The 17,712-nt window shown below is 47.2% G+C and overlaps 1 protein-coding gene and 1 non-coding gene across 6 annotated transcripts in view; both read left to right on the top strand.

Annotated features, from left to right (window-relative positions):
- The window catches only part of SEMA4B (semaphorin 4B), a 91,769-nt gene that overhangs the window by 37,574 nt on the left and 36,483 nt on the right, over positions 1-17,712 (top strand). Inside the window, exon 1 of one of the 5 annotated variants that reach the window (XM_060293847.2) lies at positions 10,663-10,684. The exons of 3 other annotated variants lie outside the window; for them this stretch is intronic. The gene's annotated coding sequence lies outside the window, so the exon portion shown is untranslated. Of the gene's footprint in view, positions 1-10,662; positions 10,685-16,182; positions 16,352-17,712 lie in introns of those variants that run through there. One more of the 5 variants, XM_030878608.3, reaches the window with a different exon arrangement.
- TRNAV-UAC (transfer RNA valine (anticodon UAC)) lies at positions 8,397-8,470 on the top strand. The gene has a single exon. It is a non-coding gene; the product is annotated as a tRNA-Val (tRNA).

The following is a 17,712-nucleotide window of genomic DNA, read 5'->3' as shown; positions in this document are numbered from 1 at the left end:
CAGGCACCATGGAGATACAAGACAATGCGCCTTCACGGACAAGAGTCTTATGCCTCCATATCTTTGTTCATGCTTTTCTCCCCCTCACTCTCTGCCTGGCCAGATTTTACCATCCCTCAGTGACTTCCTACAACCTCCCCAGCTCCAGGAAGTCCCTTCTGATTACTCCAAAGTGAGGGAAAGTACTTAGTCTGTCCCATTCACTGTTATATCCTGAATGCCTAATACTGTCCCTGGCTAGGGGCTCAGTAAATGTTTGTTGATTTGAATGAATCAGGTAATCTTGTTTGTCTCTGCCGTCACAGCCCAGGTTGCCTAAAACTTTCACTTGGCAAGTCATCAAGTCCTGCCTGTGACATCTCTCCTACTGAACTGCTGTGTTTATTACCACACAATGCTTGGTGGCTGGGTTAGGCAGGGCTCTTAACTCCCAAGGTATGGGAAGGAGCTTATTGGCTCATTGAAACACACCACCAGCAGATGGGCAGGAAGGGTTGAGCCTGCCTTAGGGACGACAGGAATCTGAGATTATCATGTCAGGACACCCTGCTACTCATCATGGCTTCTCTCTTTGAGGTCTTCATCCCCTGTTTTTTGCAAACAGGCTTTCTGCATCCAGAAAATCGCTGTCGTTAGTCCGGATTTATATCCTTCGAGCTCACCAGTCCAAGAGGAACAGGATTTTCCTCTCCAGCTCCAATTTTGAAATCCTGGTAAAAGCTCTGATAGCCTTGTTTTTCTGGATCACATACCCTTCTCCTGGACCAATCACTGTGACCAGGGGCAGTGATGTAGACTGATTGGCAGCCCTTACATGAATGGCTGAGTTGGACCAGAGAAAGAGCAGTTTATCCCCCAAAAGATGATTGAGAGAAACAGGCATGGCCCTTGGGAAGAGCTGGGACCACCACCCTGATGTGTATCTACAACAGTGGTGGTACCTATGTTTTCATGTATATTCCCTGTTATTGGGGGTAAGAAGCATTTACTGATACAAGAACTTGAAAAATATTGGCTGATTTATAGGAAAAGGAGTTTAGTGTTTTGTCTTGTTTTTGGCTGAAATCCCTGGAGGATCTTCCCTGGTACTTTGCGTGAGCCTACAATTGTCCGTCTTGCTGCCGCTGCTGTGAGTGGTGTCGTCTGTCCCAGGCTGTGGAACTAGAGAGAATCCTGGTAGCCATGTTATGACTTGAGCTGTCACTTCTGTTTTTCCTTCTGAGAAAACCTTCTAAGCCCAGCAGTGTGCGTAATACTGTCTTTTTGTCTCAAATGGGGAATGGCTCTAAGACTGGTTTTTCTATTTGTGTTTCTTTGTTTATTTTGATAGAAAGCAAAGATGGCAATTTTGTAAAATGGCACCTTCCTTGAATGGTCTCAGGAATGGGGCCTTTTCAAAAGATGAGGCATGCCTCTCAGGAGAGCATCAGGATTTCAACAGCCCTATTGCGTAATGTCATTGTACCTATTTCTTTGATGAGGAAACTGAGGCCCGGTGGTGGTAACATGCCAAGGTCACAGAGTTATGGGAAGTGGGGAGGAGGACAGAAAGACTTGTCTGGATGGAGAGCCACGCGCCAGAGGCTTTGCATATCTCAAATCATTTAATTGGCACTGCAGTCCTCTGAGATCAGAATAAGATGACAGGCTTGTAAATTTTTAAATGCCTTGCCGAAGGTCATAGAGGCAAATAGGGCTGGGATTCATTGATTCCAAAGCCCATACTGTTCTCACTTCCTTATACTGTGTGACCTCGCACAGGTCACTTTATCTCCACGTGCCCCCATTTCATAATCTGTAGTATGTAGATGATAATAGTACATGCCTCCTCGGTTTGTTGTGAGGGTTAACTGAAATGTCTCTTGCACATAGTAAGTGAACCTATTGTTGTTATTATATCAGGAGACCTCCCTCCGGGTCACAAGTCAGGCCGCTCCCTGTTGGGAGAACCAGATCCCGTGGGAGCCCCTTCCTGGCCCTGGTGCTCCTGAGGCCCAGCTGCAGGTGCCTCAGAAAGCCTGCAACGGGAATAAAGGGAACAAAGCCTCCAGGTGCTGGTTGATGCTTTCTCTGGCTGCAGGCCCATTTCCTGCTCAATCAGGCTGCTCTTGGCTGGCTGAGCTCCTGGAGTTGACCACCGCCCCCCTCCACTGCCAGCTGAGGGCTGAGCACTGGGCCTAGTGATGCAGGATGAGGCCCAACTGGGATATGCCCTTCCTTTCTGGAGCCCAGCCTTGGGATCTCACCGGCTGAAGCTGGAAGCCTTGGGGCGCTGGGCCCATCTTCCAGCTCTGCGGCCTCAGTGAACCCCCTCCCATCCTCCATTGGTGGGGTGGCCCTGGGGGGAGAGGATGGGTCTCAGGGACCAGGATCAGAGACCTGGGCTTGAATGCCAGCCCCAGGAAGGAAGCAGTGGGGCCCCCTAGGCAAATGGCCTTTCTCTCTGCCTCTCAGTTTTCCTAGTATGTAGGTTTAGGAGGTTTGCTGGTTCCTGGATAAAGCCCTTGAAAGCCCTAAAAATTTCTTGGGGCCCCCAACATGGCATGTAAGAGATGGAACTTCCAACCCAATGGAGGCTGATCTTAGTTCAACACAAACTAGATCATGTCTCACTAGCCTCTCCTGAAACCCACTGCAAGCCCTGGCCCGCTGCCCCGCCTGCCCTCTCCCCCTGCAGCTCCAAACACCAGCTTCTCGAAGTTCCTTGAACAGGAATTTATTCCTGCCTCGGGGCTTTTGCACTGGCTGTCCTTTTGCACTGGAACACTTCGTGCTCCAGGTCTTCTCGTGGCTGTCCTTGTCACTCACGTCCTAGTTCTCAGGTGCCACCTCCTCCGGGAAGCCTTCTTTGGTCACCCCCTCATCTAGCCCCATCCCTCCTTAACAGCCTCATCCTGTTTCATTTCACTCAGAGCACTCACCTCTCTCTGAAGCTACCTTGTTTTTATTTGTCTCCCTTTCTATTGTCTGTCTCTCAGCGGGATTCTAAGCTCCATGAGGAAAGGGCCTTGCCTGCCTTTCCTTCTGCTGCCTCCCCAGCTCCAGAGCGATCACTGGTGCTCAGGGGCTCTCTCTTAGATGGCCCCTTCTGTAAGACCCACTTAATTTTTTTTTTTTTTTTTTTAATTTTTGGCCATGCTGTGCGGCATGCGGGATCTTAGTTCCCCAACCAGGGATCGAACCCTATGCCCCTGCGGTGGAAGCACAGAGTCTTAACCACTGGACCGCCAGGGAGGTCCCTGTAAGACCCACTTTTGAACGAGGGTCTTGGTGGCCATTCCCTTCACGCCTCTCCACTCTGGGCAGTGGACCAGAGCTATAGTGAGGCAGCTTTGCAGGTGTGAAGTCACTTTAGATTTCCAAAACACTTTCACACGCGGTGCCTTATTTAAACCTCATGTCACACCTACCTGTAAGACAGGTAGGGCAAGATCAGAAGCCCCATTTTATAGATGAGAAAATCGAGGCTCGCAGAGGCTTAAGGAACTTGCCTAAGGTCATATGCGTCATAGGTGCTGATCCAGGACTAGACACTTAGGAAGCTCTTTCCAGGACTCCAAGCCAGACATGAGAATGCCTTAAGAGAGAAAAACCCACATTCCAAACCCATTTTTCCATTAGTCATGTTACAGATGCGCAGATATTCAGAATATCTGAATATCTGAGGGGGTAGTACTCTGATCTCCGAGGTTCTTTTCTGCTTGGTTTTTCTTTTTTTATTATTATTTTATTTAAAAAAAATTTTTATTGAAGTATAGTTGATTCTAAGTTTTTCTAGAACTCTGTGATATATGTGTTACCCCCTTAAGTCATATCCAGGGAAACTCTAAAATTTGCCCTCTTTCTTGGCTGAGAAACCCCAGTTTCTTCCCTGCTCTTTAGTAGTACCTCTAAATAGTACCTAGTACCTAGTGCTTAGTGCATAAGTACATAGTACTTTGTACTCTGCATAGTCGTATGTCACACCCAGTTTCACATATATTCAACTGCAGATGAGGCTCAGAGAGACAAAGGGACTTGCCCACCAGGAAAGTGGCAAAGGCAGGTCTAGAACTCAGCTGTAGAACCAGCTGGCCTGACTCCCAGCAGGGTGTCCTGCCCACCATGCTTATCTGCATGTGAATTCACTTCCAGCTGCATGGAAGATGGAGTTCTTCAAGGCATAACTGGTTCAAATCCTAAGGCCATCTTTAGATGCCTTTATTAGCTCATTAAGAGTTTATTAAAGTCTTGCCATGGCCTTCTGCTAGATCTTGCAGCAAGAGAGGGAGGAGATGAGAGGCTTCCAGCTGCACCCGTACGATGGAATACACAGCAGCTCCTCCAAAGGAGGGCTATACTGATTGGTAACTTGATTTGTATGTGCCTATGTGGCCGTGCAGGCGAACATAGAGTCAGTTTGGAAAGATGTACTTCAAAATGTCAATAGTGCGACTTCCCTGGTGGTCCAGTGGTTAAGAATCTGCCTTCCAATGCAAGGGACGTGGGTTCAATCCCTGGTCGGGGGACGAAGATCCCACATTCCATATGGGACAACTAAGCCCATGCGCCACAAATAGAGAGAAGCCTGTGTGTCGCAACGAAAGATCCCGAGTGCCGCAACTAAGACCCGATGCAGTCAAAAATAAATAAATAAATAAAAATAAACATTAAAAAAAAAAAGAAAAGAAAAGAAACCAAAATGTCAATAGTGGCCTCTCTGGGGATGGCCTGCTGGGTGATTTCCACTCTCATTTTATGCTTTTTGGTATTTGAGCAAGCGTTTCCTTTATAATCAAAAATAATAATAATAAAGCTGTTTTTATCTTAAAAAGGAATTGAGAAAAGCCATTGAAGAGAAAGGAATGGGAAGAGCTCTTGATAGGCACGTGACCAATGTTTTCGGTCAAATCACTCTGGGAATGGAATGCGGGAAAACCTGTGTCAGCCACTATCGGACCCTCTACTTGGGGGCCATTCAAAATACGAATGTAATAAGGAGTAATTAGACATCTTCCTATGAATGAGGCCAGCACTTATAATCCTCTTGGCACTCTCTTTGAACAGCTCTCACCTTTCTCAGACTCCAAACGATTAATGTCACAGCCCTTCCCAAAGATTGTGTAGTGGCGCTCGGAAGAAAGCTGAGAAGTGAGAGGACTTGTTTATGGATAATTGTCTGAGTGAGTCAGAACTCAGTCAGAGAGCTCCAGGCCGTTAACTTATCTGCCTGAACCTATGAGTCAGGATCAGTCCAGCCCAAGTTGCATGTGTACGTGCCTCCCTGCCCTGCTCTCCCAGGCCAGCTCCCAGCCCTCACACATGCACACGCATGTCACCAGCCTCCACATCCGTACGTCCTGAGAAGGGTGCAGGCACACTTGGCTTATTCATCTCTCTCTAGGAGGTGCCCACAGCCCTCTTGAGTGCTGAGCTCAGGCTGTAAACTAACGGCAAGATATGAACCATAAAGGGAAAGTAAATAGTAGTCCTCCCTCTCCCAGAAATGTTGCAACAGCCTAGCCGTAGCTTAGAGCATGTATTTTGTGAATAACCAAAAACAACCTATATGTCTGTCAATAGTGGTCAGTTGTAAAACATTATGGTATATTCAGAGAATAGAATACTATGCAGCTGTTAAAAAGAATGAAGTAGGGACTTCCCTGGTGGTCCAGTGGTTAAGACTGTGTGCTTCCACTGCAAGGGGCCCCGGTTCGATCCCTGGTTAGGGAACTAAGATCCTGCGTGTTGCTGCACGGCCAAAAAAAAAAACAGGAATGAAGTAGACCTAGGTAAAGTGACATAGGAAATGGTTAGTTTTAAGAATAAGAGGGAAGTTGCATAGCAGGGTGTATATTATGTTCCCAATTGTGTGAATGTGTATTATGACTTTTTTAAAAAATATTTATTTATTTATTTGGCTGCGCCAGTCTTAGTTGCGGCGTGTGAGATCTTTTTTTTTTTTAACCTCTTTATTGGAGTATTGCTTTACAATGTTGTGTTAATTTCTGCTGTATAACAAAGTGAATCAGCTATATACATACATATATCCGCATATCCCCTCCCTCTTGCATCTCCCTCCCACCCTCCCTATCCCACCCCTCTAGGTGGTCAAAAAGCACTGAGCTGATCTCTTTGTGCTATGCGGCTGCTTCCCGCTAGCTATCTGTTTTACATTTGGTAGTGCATATATGTCAATGCTACTCTCTCACTTCGTCCCAGCTTACCCTTCCCCCTCCCTGTGTCCTCAAGTCCATTCTCTACATCTGCATCTTTATTCCTGTCCTAGCCCTAAGTTCTTCAGAACCTTTTTTTTTTCTCTTAGATTCCATATATATGTGTTAGCATACGGTATTTGTTTTTCTCTTTCTGGCTTACTTCACTCTGTGTGACAGACTCTAGGTCCATCCACCTCACTACAAATAACTCAGTTTCATTTCTTTTTATGGCTGAGTAATATTCCATTGTATATATGTGCCACATCTTCTTTATCCATTCATCTGTCGATGGACACTTAAGTTGATTCCATGTCCTGGCTATTGTAAATAGTGCTCATGCAAGATCTTTAGTTGTGGCATGTAGGATCTTTTAGTTGCGGCATGTAGGATCTTTCAGTTGCAGCATGCAAACTCTTAGTTGTGGCATGTGGGATCTAGTTCCCTGACCAGGGATGGAACCCGGGCCCCCTGCATTAGGAGCATGGAGTCTTAGCCACTGGACCACCAGGGAAGTCCCATGACTCTTATTTTTTAAATTATAAATGGATATCTTCTCAAAGGATAAAAACTACAGAAAAATTTAGACTAAGACATGAAACTCCCCATCGCCACTTGTAGAAGTCAGGATAGGCTAGGTTATGATGTGGTAACGAACACCTCTAAACATCTCTGGCTTAAAACAACCAAGATTTCTTTCTTGCCCATGCTTAAATTCCCAACGTGGCTTGCATAGGCTCAGCACTTTGTAGTCAGCACCTTAGTCATCATTAAACTCTTATGATGCCATCATCCCAACATGAGGCTTCAGGGCTCACCACTGCAAGGGAAGAATGCATGAGAACTGCACACTGGTTCTTGAATGCCTCCCCCAGAAGGGACACGTGTCACTTTTCCTCACATTTCACTGGCCAGAGCAAGTCACGTGGCTACACCTAACTTCCAGACAGTATGGAAGTATTGTTCTCCTATGTATCCAGAAAAAGAAGGGAGCTGGAAATATTGGTGAGCCCTGGTAATGTCTACCACCCACCCCAAACCAGCTGCATCCTTCCAAGCCTTCGTGTTTAATTGATATACATAGTAGTTCTACAGTAATTTAAAAATAAAACAGGTTTGTTAGTCAGACAGACCTAGCTTTGAATCCCAAGTAGGTTATTCACCTGCTGAGTTCCCTTAGACAAGATGCTTGATCTACCCAAGACTCAGTTTTCTCGCCTGTACCTGCTTCCTGGGCCAATGCAGACATGAAATGTAGTAGTATAAATGAAACCTTTAATAAACAGTAGCTTACAAAAGTAGTGATGTCTAACTAGGAAATAAAGAGTACTTGAGGGTGGTTGTTTAGAGGGCTGGAGGTGGGGTGTACAAAGAAATATGGGAAAAGAAAGTCCCTTTCCATCTATCAGAGTTTTTTTGGGGGGGGCCACGCCCTGTGGCATGCAGGATCTTTGTTCCCCGACCAGGGGTCAAACCCATGCCCCCTGCACTGGGAGCACAGGAGCCTTAACCACTGGATCACCAGGGAAGTCCCTATCAGAGTTTTCTAGGGCAATATCTGGACCAGTTTTTCGTGTACCCCATGGCCCCAGCTGTGATGTGGGCTGGGAGAGAGGAGCATCTTATTGGCCCCAGCAGTAGCTGCCTGGTGAGATGCAGCAGTGGATCAGGTGCAAAACAGCTGCCCTGCGTCAACCAGCCCTGTTCAGTCGATCTGGGCTCTACTTTTTCCCACCCTTGTCTTCCCAAAGCTGAGTGTGCTGTTGAAGAGGTTAGCTTTCTAGTTAAAGAAGGACCAGCCTTCATATATAAATATGTTGTTTGAAGAAATAACAATTATCACAGCTTTTCTAGAGGACAGTCTGGCAGCATGTATCAGAAGCCTTAAAAATACACAGACACTTTGATCCAACAGTCGACAGTGAGGAATTTATCCTAAGAAAATAACAGAACAAGTGAATAAAGATGGATTTTTATTGCTCATAATGAAAAATTGAAAACCTAAATGTCTAGACATAGGAGATTAAACAAACTATAGAATGCTTCATTTATCCAACTATATCTAGACGTGAAACGATGTCAATTGTCCACTGAAAAGTTATATGGAAAAGAGCAATATGTATATAAAAGTGTAGATAGATAGATGATAGATAGATAGGTAGACCTCCTATGATCTCATTGTTGAAAAAGTATATAGGGAATTCCCTGGTGGTCCAGTGGTTAGGGACTCTGCACTTACACTGCCAGGGGCCCAGGTTCAATCCCTGGTTGGGGAAGATCCCACAGGCCGCACTGCACGGCCAAGAAAAACAAACAAACCTATACAAATATATACCTTATATATGCTTTGACATTGCAAAAGGATAAATGCCAGAATATTAGCAGTTATTTCCTCCAGGGGGTGGGAATATGAATTTTTTTTGGTTTGTGCAAAGAACATGATTAAGTAATAAAAGACAAAGTTATTTAACTGTGTCTTTTTTTTACCACTGCGCCACCAGGGAAGTCCCTATTTAACTGTGTCTTCAGCAACTTTTCACTATCAATCAGTGCTTAAGGTAGTCTGCTCACCTCTGGAGGGGCCTGGGCCCTTGGCTGGGAGTCAGAAAACCTTGGTTTGTGCTGTGTGTGATCTTGGGCAAGCTACCTGGGGTGGGAGGTATTCGTACAAACTTTTTACAAATAGATACAGACACATAGAAAGGACCCACACTGTGCCCGAGATCTCACAGCTCAGGGCACCTGAACTGGATTCTGAACCGAGGTTTCCCGATACTGGGTTAGGATATTCTTACACTACCTTACAGCCACCCCTCTCTGAGCCTCATCTCTAAGGTGACAGGGTCAGAATACAGTCCCTTCCAGCTGAAAAGATTCAATGTTCACAGGAAGTTGCCCCTCCCCCCCATTCCTCGTGCATCACAGGCCCAAGCAGTTGGTATGCGTGCCCTATTTGTCAGATGCCAGCCTTCCCCAGGGGAAGGGACTCCAGGCTGGGGGCTGGAGAGTTCTGGCCTGCCCAGGGCCATCTAGAGGGGGTGGGGGTGGGTGTACTCTTTGGCCAGGCATCTGGCTGGCTGCCTACAGAGCCAGGCGAGAATTGCCCATGAGGGCTGGCTGGGGGCCGAGAACTTGTTGTCTTTCCCTTTAAACAGACACAGGCTGTGTGTTGAGATTCTGGAAACATCTGACCTTTTGCAGAGCATCTCAAGAGTCGTCATGGAGAGCTGGAGAGAGGTCCTTCGCTTTCTGTAAATGCTTTAACCCTTTCCACGCAACACTTAACAATAATAACAAAAAAGATCAGTTGCTGGCCAGGAACTAGAAAGATTTGTTGGGCCTGTTTCCTTTGGGTTGTCTGGGGGAGTTAAGTCATGCCTGGGGGCAGAGAAGAGACTTTTAACCCAGACATCTCTTGCATCGCTTTCTCAGCTCCTGGTCTTGGGGGCCAGAGCCTAGAGTGAGGTGAGGAGCTAAAAGGAGAACAAAGAGGGCCTGGGACTTTAGGGCGGAAACAGGAACTGCTCCTTTGACTGACTGAGCAACGTATTCCTTCATACTTCCTACAAAGGTTTACATTTGTTTACAAATAGGGCACCTGCTGTGTACCAGGCACTGCGTGAGGCAACACAATGGCAGCACAACTGGCAAGCAAACCCAGATAGAAATGTCCCATGCCTTCGCGGAAGGCTTATTTTCTGGTGGAGTAGGCTGTGATAAAATAATCATAAGCACAATGTCAGATAGCAATAGGGTTAAGTGCTGGGAAGGAGACAAGCCGAGCTGAGAGTGTCTGATGGTGGGGATAGAATTTAGGAAGGTCAGAGGAGGCTTTCCCAAGGAGACCTTGAGCAGGGGTCTAAAGCTTCTCTGCTTGGGACTTCCCTGGATGTCCAGTGGTTTAAGACTCCACACTTGCAGTGCAGGGGACCTGGGTTTGATCCCTGGTCGGGGAACTAAGATCCCACATGCCACGCAGTGCAGCAAAAAAATAAATTCCCGCTAGAAAAATAAGTAAAAAATAAAATGAAGTTTTCCTGCTTGAAGATTGAGCACAATATCGGCATGCAGCACACACAAGTTTGTTAAAATGCAGACTTTTAGTCCCCCGCCCAGGCCTGCAGAATCTAAATCTGCATTTTAACCAGATCGCCCAGGTGATCCGAGTGCATATGAAAGTTTGAGAAGTGGTGCTAAGGGTTGAACTAGGAGTCACCAGTCTCTGTACAGCTTAAAACTGGAGGAGAACCTTCCAGGTAAGAGCCCTGGGGTGGGAGGGAGCAGACAGCGGGATGGGAGTCAAAGGCTATTTGTGTGCATATGTACAGTGGACCCTTGAACAATAACAAGGGTTTGAAATGCGCGGTTCCGCTTCTATGCAGATGTTTTTCAATACATATGTATTACACGGTCTGCAGTTGGTTGAATCTGCGGACGCAGAACCATGGATACAGAGGGCCAACTGTAAAGGAGGGTTTTGGACGGCTCAGGTGGGTACCCCCAACCCCCATGTTGTTCAAGGGTAATATTTTTTTTAAGTGGGAGAGACTTGGGCATGTTTAAAAGCTTTTAGGAGTAAACCAGTGGAGAGGGAGGGAGTGGGGAGGAAGTACAGTGAGGGGATAGACAGAGGAGGAGCAGTTCCTACAGTGTAGGTTTCTCAGCTTTGAATGCAAGCTGGCATCACCTGGGGAGCTTAGAAAATGCTGACGTCTGGGCCCTCCCCTAGAGGCTCTGATTCAAATGATCTGCAGGTGCAGCCAGCTTCCCCAAGTGACTCCAATGTGCAGCCACGGGTGGGGAGGGAGGGCGGGGAACCTCTACTGTGCTGGAAAAAAGTCTAGGAAGTGGAGGGCGATGAGCGGGGTCTGTTGGTGCCCAGGAGGGTCCCACATTCTGGAAGGTCCTCACATTTAGACATATGATGTTATTACCAAATGTATTTGTACCTATAGCCATTGTATTTGTGTGGGTATGTTAAAAAGCACTAATTTGTTGTGTTGAAACATTTAAAATAACTGCATTGGTTGTAACCTGGTTTTGGCATGTTCTGTACCTAGCACAAGACTACCACGCTTTTCCTGAAAGTTGCCTGGGTCTCTCTCAATGCAATTAGGAAAAAGATAAGGGAGACCCCATCCGATGACTTCTATTCTGTATGTGAAGTAAAGGGAGGGTGTTGGAAGCTTGGGGAGAAGGTTGAAGAGGGTTGTTACAGAGAATGGTACAGAGAGGTGACCACAGAAATGAGTAGGACAGCCAGGTGGTGGTGAGGGTCCATCTGGTGACCTGGACTTTGCAGTGCAACCTTCTGCCCTGAGTGGCGCTCCCCAGCCACTGCTCAGGAAGAAGCACTGAGAAGGTGGATCACAGAGCTCATCCATGGCTTTTGCCAGACAGTGAAAATATAGCAGCAACAGAGTTTAGGGAACTGAGACAATAACGCTGTTGGAATGGTGAATCGTGGAATCTAAGTTGGGTAAGGAGGGAATGAAGGAAGGGGAAGGAGAAGTGGGATGGATCAGGAGAAGGTAGAGATGCTGGTGAGGTCCAAGAAGGGTCAGAGGGAAACCAGAAAGCTGGAAGGAAAAGAGACTGTGCCAGAGAGAGGGATGCCTGAACTGAGGACCTTGGAAATGGAGCCAATTACTGGCAGTAAATGGGAGTGGTGGCTGAGGTGAGTGGGGGAGGGCACTAGAGATCTGAGAAACCAGATTTAGGACGTGTCTTCCACGTGGATGCTGAAGTCATTAAGGACAATGACAGGACTTTAGGTGAAGAGAAGGATGGGGAGCCATGTGCCAAAGTCTCCAGTGACTACAGAGGAGTGGCCAGGAGGTGGGTGGACAACCTCAGGGCATTTACCAGAGGATGGAAGAGTGCGGTTCAGGAGAGGCATGGGGATATGATCATGAAATGTGTGGATGGAGCCTCACGTCCCAGGAGACCTGGGAGAGGTAGGGGAGGGATGCAGGGTGGAGAACAGCCAAGAAGTGCAGGGTATTATGGGAGATGCCAGTGAGGTAGAGAAAAAACTCAATGAGGTAAAGGTTTTAAGAATATGGCAGTTGTGCTCAAAGTTAGCTTTCTCCACCTGCAGCAGTGGCATCATCTCATCACTTGGGAACTTATTAGATATGTAAATTTTGGGGTCCCACCTGAATCAGCTGGGTGGGGCCCAGAAATCTGTACTTTAAAAAAAAATTTTATTGAAGTATAGTTGATTTACAATGTTGTGTTAATTTCTTCTGTACAGCAAAGTGACTCGGTTATACACATATATACACTCTTTTTTTATATTCTTTTCCATTATGGTTTATCATAGGATACTGAATATAGTTCCCTGTGCTATACAGTAGGACCTTGTTGTTTATCCATCATATACATAATAGTTTGCATCTGCTAATCCCAAACTCCCAATCCTTCCCTCCCCCACCCCCCTTCCCCCTTAGCAACCACAAGTCTGTTTTCTATGTCTGTGAGTCTGCTTCTGTTTCATAGATATGTTCATTTGTGTCGTATTTTAGATTCCATATATAAGTGACATCATATGGTATTTGTCTTTCTCTTTCTGACTTCATTTAGTATGATAACCTCTAGGTCCATCCATGTTGCTTCAAATAGCATTATTTCATTCTTTTTTATGGTTGAGCAATATTCATATATATATTATATATATATATCTCCACATCTTTTTTATCCATCTGTCAATGGACATTTAGGTTATTTCCATGTCTTGACTCTTGTAAATAGTGCTGCTATGAACATAAGGGTGCATGTGTCTCTTCAAATATAGCTTTGTCTGAGTATATGCCCAAGAGTGGGAAGCAATCTGTGCTTTTAACACGCTTTTTGGTGATTTTTATACATGCTCAAGTTTGAGACCCACAGGAATATGGTATTGGGAAAAGTAATTCACTTTATGGCAAAAAAACACCTGAATCTCATGAAATCTATCATCACATGAAAAAGTGGACTCCATATGGATTAAAGACCTAAATGTGTCCAAAAAACTATGAAGTTAATAATGTAGGGCTTCCCTGGTGGCGCAGTGGATGAGAATCTGCCTGCCAATGCAGGGGACATGGGTTCGATCCCTGGTCTGGGAGGATCCCACATGCCGCAGAGAAACTAAGCCCGTGAGCCACAACTACTGAGCCCACATGCCTAGAGCCTGTGCTCTGCAACAAGAGAAGCCACCGCAAGGAGAAGCCCGCGAACCGAAATGAGGAGTAGCCCCCGCTTACTGCAACTAGAGAAATCCCGCGTACAGCAACGAATACCCAACACAGCCAAAAATAAATAAATAAATATTTTTTAAATTAAAAAAAAATAATGTAAAATGTTAAAGAATATCTTTGTGACCTTGGGGCAGGAATTAACTTTTTTTTTTTTAAATAAATTTATTTATTTATTTTTGGCTGTGTTGGGTCTTTGTTGCTGCTTGCGGGCTTTCTCTAGTTGTGGTGTGCGGGCTTCTCATTGCAGAGACTTCTCTCGTTGCAGAGCACGAGCTCTAGGCATGTGGGCTTCAGTAGTTGTGGTGCACAGGCTTAGTTGCTCTGCGGCATGTGGGATCTTCGCGGACCAGGGCTTGAACCCGCGTCCCCTGCATTGGCAGGCGGATTCTTAACCACTGCGCCACCAGGGAAGCCCCACAATACATCTTGCAAGAAGGCATATGAACAAAAGCATATATTAAACACCTTAAAATGGTAGCCCTTGCGGGGAGGGGTGGAAGGAAGTGGAAAGATAAAAGGAAATGAACAGCCACGTTAATCAGGGACCCTGTGCAGACCATGGTGATAACATGCTGTGAACTGAGAAGGTGATTAACTCAAGCCTCTCTGCACCTGAGGTCCCATAGCCAGGAAAGGAGGTGGGTGGAGGGGGATCAATAATGTTAAAGATAAGGCCTTTTTTCAGTACATTAAAGATGTTTCTCTTTTTTTCAATAAAAGGCTGGAAAAAGGTTGGAGGAGGAGGACAGGCAGGAAAAGGAGGTGGGCAGAAAGGGCAGGAAAAAGAGGAGAGAGAAGAAAGAAAAGATGATGGAGAGAGAGAAGGGGGGGGCGGGTCGTGGACGTGGACGGCATTCTTTCCTGGGGTCTCTGGGCTGGACTGGAGACGGAAAGGGTCAGGGTTGCCTAAAGCCCTCTGGAGCTCTGAGGCCCCACGGGGAGGCCTATATTTCAGAAGCTCCTCTGAACAACCCGGGCTCAGCAGGACACGACGCGCTCCGTGTGCAGGAAACTGAGCAGTGCTGATTTTTGCATATCTTCCTGTCTCCCCCACCAATCCAGTAGTGTGTGGAAGGCAGAGTTAATAAAGTGATTGGACTATTTTTAAAGCCATTTGCACAAATAAAGTGCACCACCTTAGGTGTAAACACAGCGACCCCTAATTGGAGACTGTGAGTAGGAAGGAAGAATACAAAGAACAAAAGGTAATGAAGAAGTATGTAAAGGCTTATTGATAAGGATGCTCGTCTGGACATTATTTATGATAATGAAAAATTAGTAAAATAAGTTAAATGTCCAATAGTAGAGACTTGGTTAAAAATGTATGCCACATTCATACAATAGAATACACTAAAAATGAAGGTATGAGAGAATTTTTGATGTTAAGGAAAAATGTCTGTGATATATTGCTGTCCTAGGGAAAAGTCACAAAGAGTATGCACTGGATACTCTTTTTTTCTAAAAAATGTAAATGTTTAACTGCGTAGAAAGGAGACAGGAGTATCTTCACCAAAATATTAACAGCAGTAGACTTAAGATCATGCACTTTACAGGCATGTAAATTGTATCTCAAATAAAAGTTTTAGAAAATATTAACACTAGTGGTCTCTGGGTAGGGTGATATTTTTCATTGTGTTTATGAAAAACCTTTATGGTAGTAAATATGTGTTCACTTTTGTAGACAGACAACAGAATAGCCACTTCTTTCTATGTGTGGGAGAGCATTCTGTGGGGAGTCTGGCAGTCCCTTACCCCACTCTGTCTAGAGGAGAGGCAGCAGAGAAATGGCGGGCACTTAAGCCTAGCCTGGCCTGGGAAAAGGCTGGCACTTGGCCTCTGTTTTCACCAGCCCCTTGACCAGCCAGCTCTGGCCAGCTCAGCCACTTACACGGCCAGAGCTGGTTGTTTCAGGAACTGCCCTAAGAGCTGCTGTTGCTTTCCTGGAAGATAGGAGAGCCAGGAGGCAAGGGCTGGAGAGGGATGAGCCAAGGTCACTTGATAAACGCTAGACACTATTTACAACCATATCTCTCACCCCTCCCGCACATCTCCTCGTCTCGTTTCACTCCCACAGCGCGGCCCGTGGCAGGTTAAGGGATGCGGTGAGCAGCATTCCCTGCGGGCAGAGACATGGGTGGTTTCGTGGCGGGTGGCTCTGCGGTTCGGCTCTCCCTTGCCTCTTACTGTAAACAATGCTACCATTATTGAGAGCTGACCATGTGCCAGGTGTGTGCCTACATAATTGCAATTTCTCACAACGCTGTGAGGTCCCTACTGTTCTGAGGCCTACTTTCCAGATGAAGAACTCGAGGCTCAGAGAGGTTAAGAAACTCACCCTAGGTAACACAGCCAGGTGGGTGGTAGTAGATTGGTGTCAGTAAATTGGCTTTACTATGCATGCGCAGGTAAGGGGAACCAAGTTTGGTTAAGCAACAGATCTAGTGTAACAACCCGGCCCTCCGGATTCCAGCTAGCGAGATTGCCCCCTGCGGGGCCTAAGTCAGGCCAGGCAGAGGCTCCCAAGGTCAGGGAGGGGGCGGCCCCATAGGTCCCACGGCCTAAGGGAGCCGCCGAGCCGTCGCGGGGACAAGTCCCGACTGGGACTAGTAGCGAGCCTAGTGTCGCCATCAACGCCCGGGGGCAGAGGCGGGGGACTGCTGGACAGCGGGCGAGGCCTGGAGGGCGCCTCTGGACAATTCCATCAACACGGGAGGGGCGGGGCTTGGCGGCAGCCCTGCATTTCCGGAGACGCAGCGCCGGACCGAGGGTATTCGCGGGGACATCCCGGGTCCCCAGGGAGTCGGGCCGGCCTGGAAGCAGGGACGAGTCTGGGGACACCCCGAGAAGAAGGGCTGCGCCGCCGCGCAGAGGTGACCCTGTCGTGCGCGGTGGTTGCGCGCGGGCCGTGACACTCAGGTAGGCGCAGGGAACAGGAAGGTCGGGAGCCGCGGCCCCGGGAGGAGGCGGAGGGAGCGGAGGCAACCCCGAGGCAGCCGCCGCCCCTGCCCCTCACCTCCCGCCTGGCCCCTCTCCCAAGAGGGCGCCACCTGCACGCTCTGTTGGGCACCGGCGCCCGCCACTGAGGGAGCCTGTTGTCATGGCAGCGCAGAAGGCTGGGCCCACGTTCCCATGGCCACCCGGGGCCTCTGAGCCAAACCTGCAGCTGAGAGGCAGTAATCCTGGCCCTGGAGGGAGATCATTTGGAATTTGGGAAAGGCCTCGGCCCCTCCTCAGAATGGTCTGGGTTTGACCTCTGAGTTAGGCTCTTTGTCATAGCTTCTACTCTCTGAGCGACAAAGTGGACATAGGGGTTAGGAGGGAAAGGAAGTTGGGGTCCTGGAAATGAGGCTGCTCTAGTGGCCTCCCTGGAGCCATTCTGGTCTGGCAAAAAGACTCAGGGGCCCTGGGTCACCTGGGTAAGGTCGCCAACCTCTGCTCACATCTCCTCACCTGTAATGTGAGTATGCCATTTGGTTTATGAATCACAGGTTTCTTGTAAGGGTCGAATGCCATAAGGACAGGGAAGCACACAATCAAAAAAAATTTTTTTTTCCCTGTAGATGGTTTAGCACTGGAAGAGATATAGAAATCCAGCCGGACCCACCCCTTATTACCATAGGAGAAAATGGATCCAGAGAAGTTAAATTACTTCCCAAGATGACAGTGAGTTGGGAAGGTCAGGATTTGAACCTAGTCTCCTGACTTCCAGGCTGTGACTGTTTCCTCCGGTGGTTATTATTACTGAAGCTCAGGGAAATCTGTGGTATTTCTCCTTGCAACCCGGGGCTCAAACTTTTGGTGACAGGTGATCTAAAGATATGGACGTTGGCAGCAGGTGAACCAAAGATGGGAAATGGAGGCTGGCACCTTGAGGAGAGCTGAAAGAGCCTCTCTCCCTGGTGCATAGGTCCTATGCCTTGGGGCTGTTGCTTTTATCTGACAGGATTGCCCTAAATTAATCCCCAGGAGCCAAGCATTCAACAGCTTTCCTAAATACCATCTCTTCTGAAGCCAACGAATCTGTTGAGACTGTGTGAGCAAGAAATCCTTTGGGTGCCCTAAAGCAGGGAAGTGGGACTTCCCACATCAGTGAGGTGCCTTTCCTTTGAAAAGGTTAAGAGCTATGTGGACAAAGAGATCCAGAAAGGAACACTTGAATGAATCATTTGGAAATGATTTGAGACAGTCAACTAGAACAGAAAACCCATTTATTCATTTAGTAAATATTTACTGGGTGCCTGCTATTCCCAAACGTTTACTGGGGCTGGAGATTAAAA

This window comes from Globicephala melas, chromosome 2 (genome assembly GCF_963455315.2).
Source record: "Globicephala melas chromosome 2, mGloMel1.2, whole genome shotgun sequence".
NCBI classification, from domain to species: Eukaryota; Metazoa; Chordata; class Mammalia; order Artiodactyla; family Delphinidae; genus Globicephala; species Globicephala melas.
This window is presented reverse-complemented; position numbering and strand designations above follow the sequence as displayed.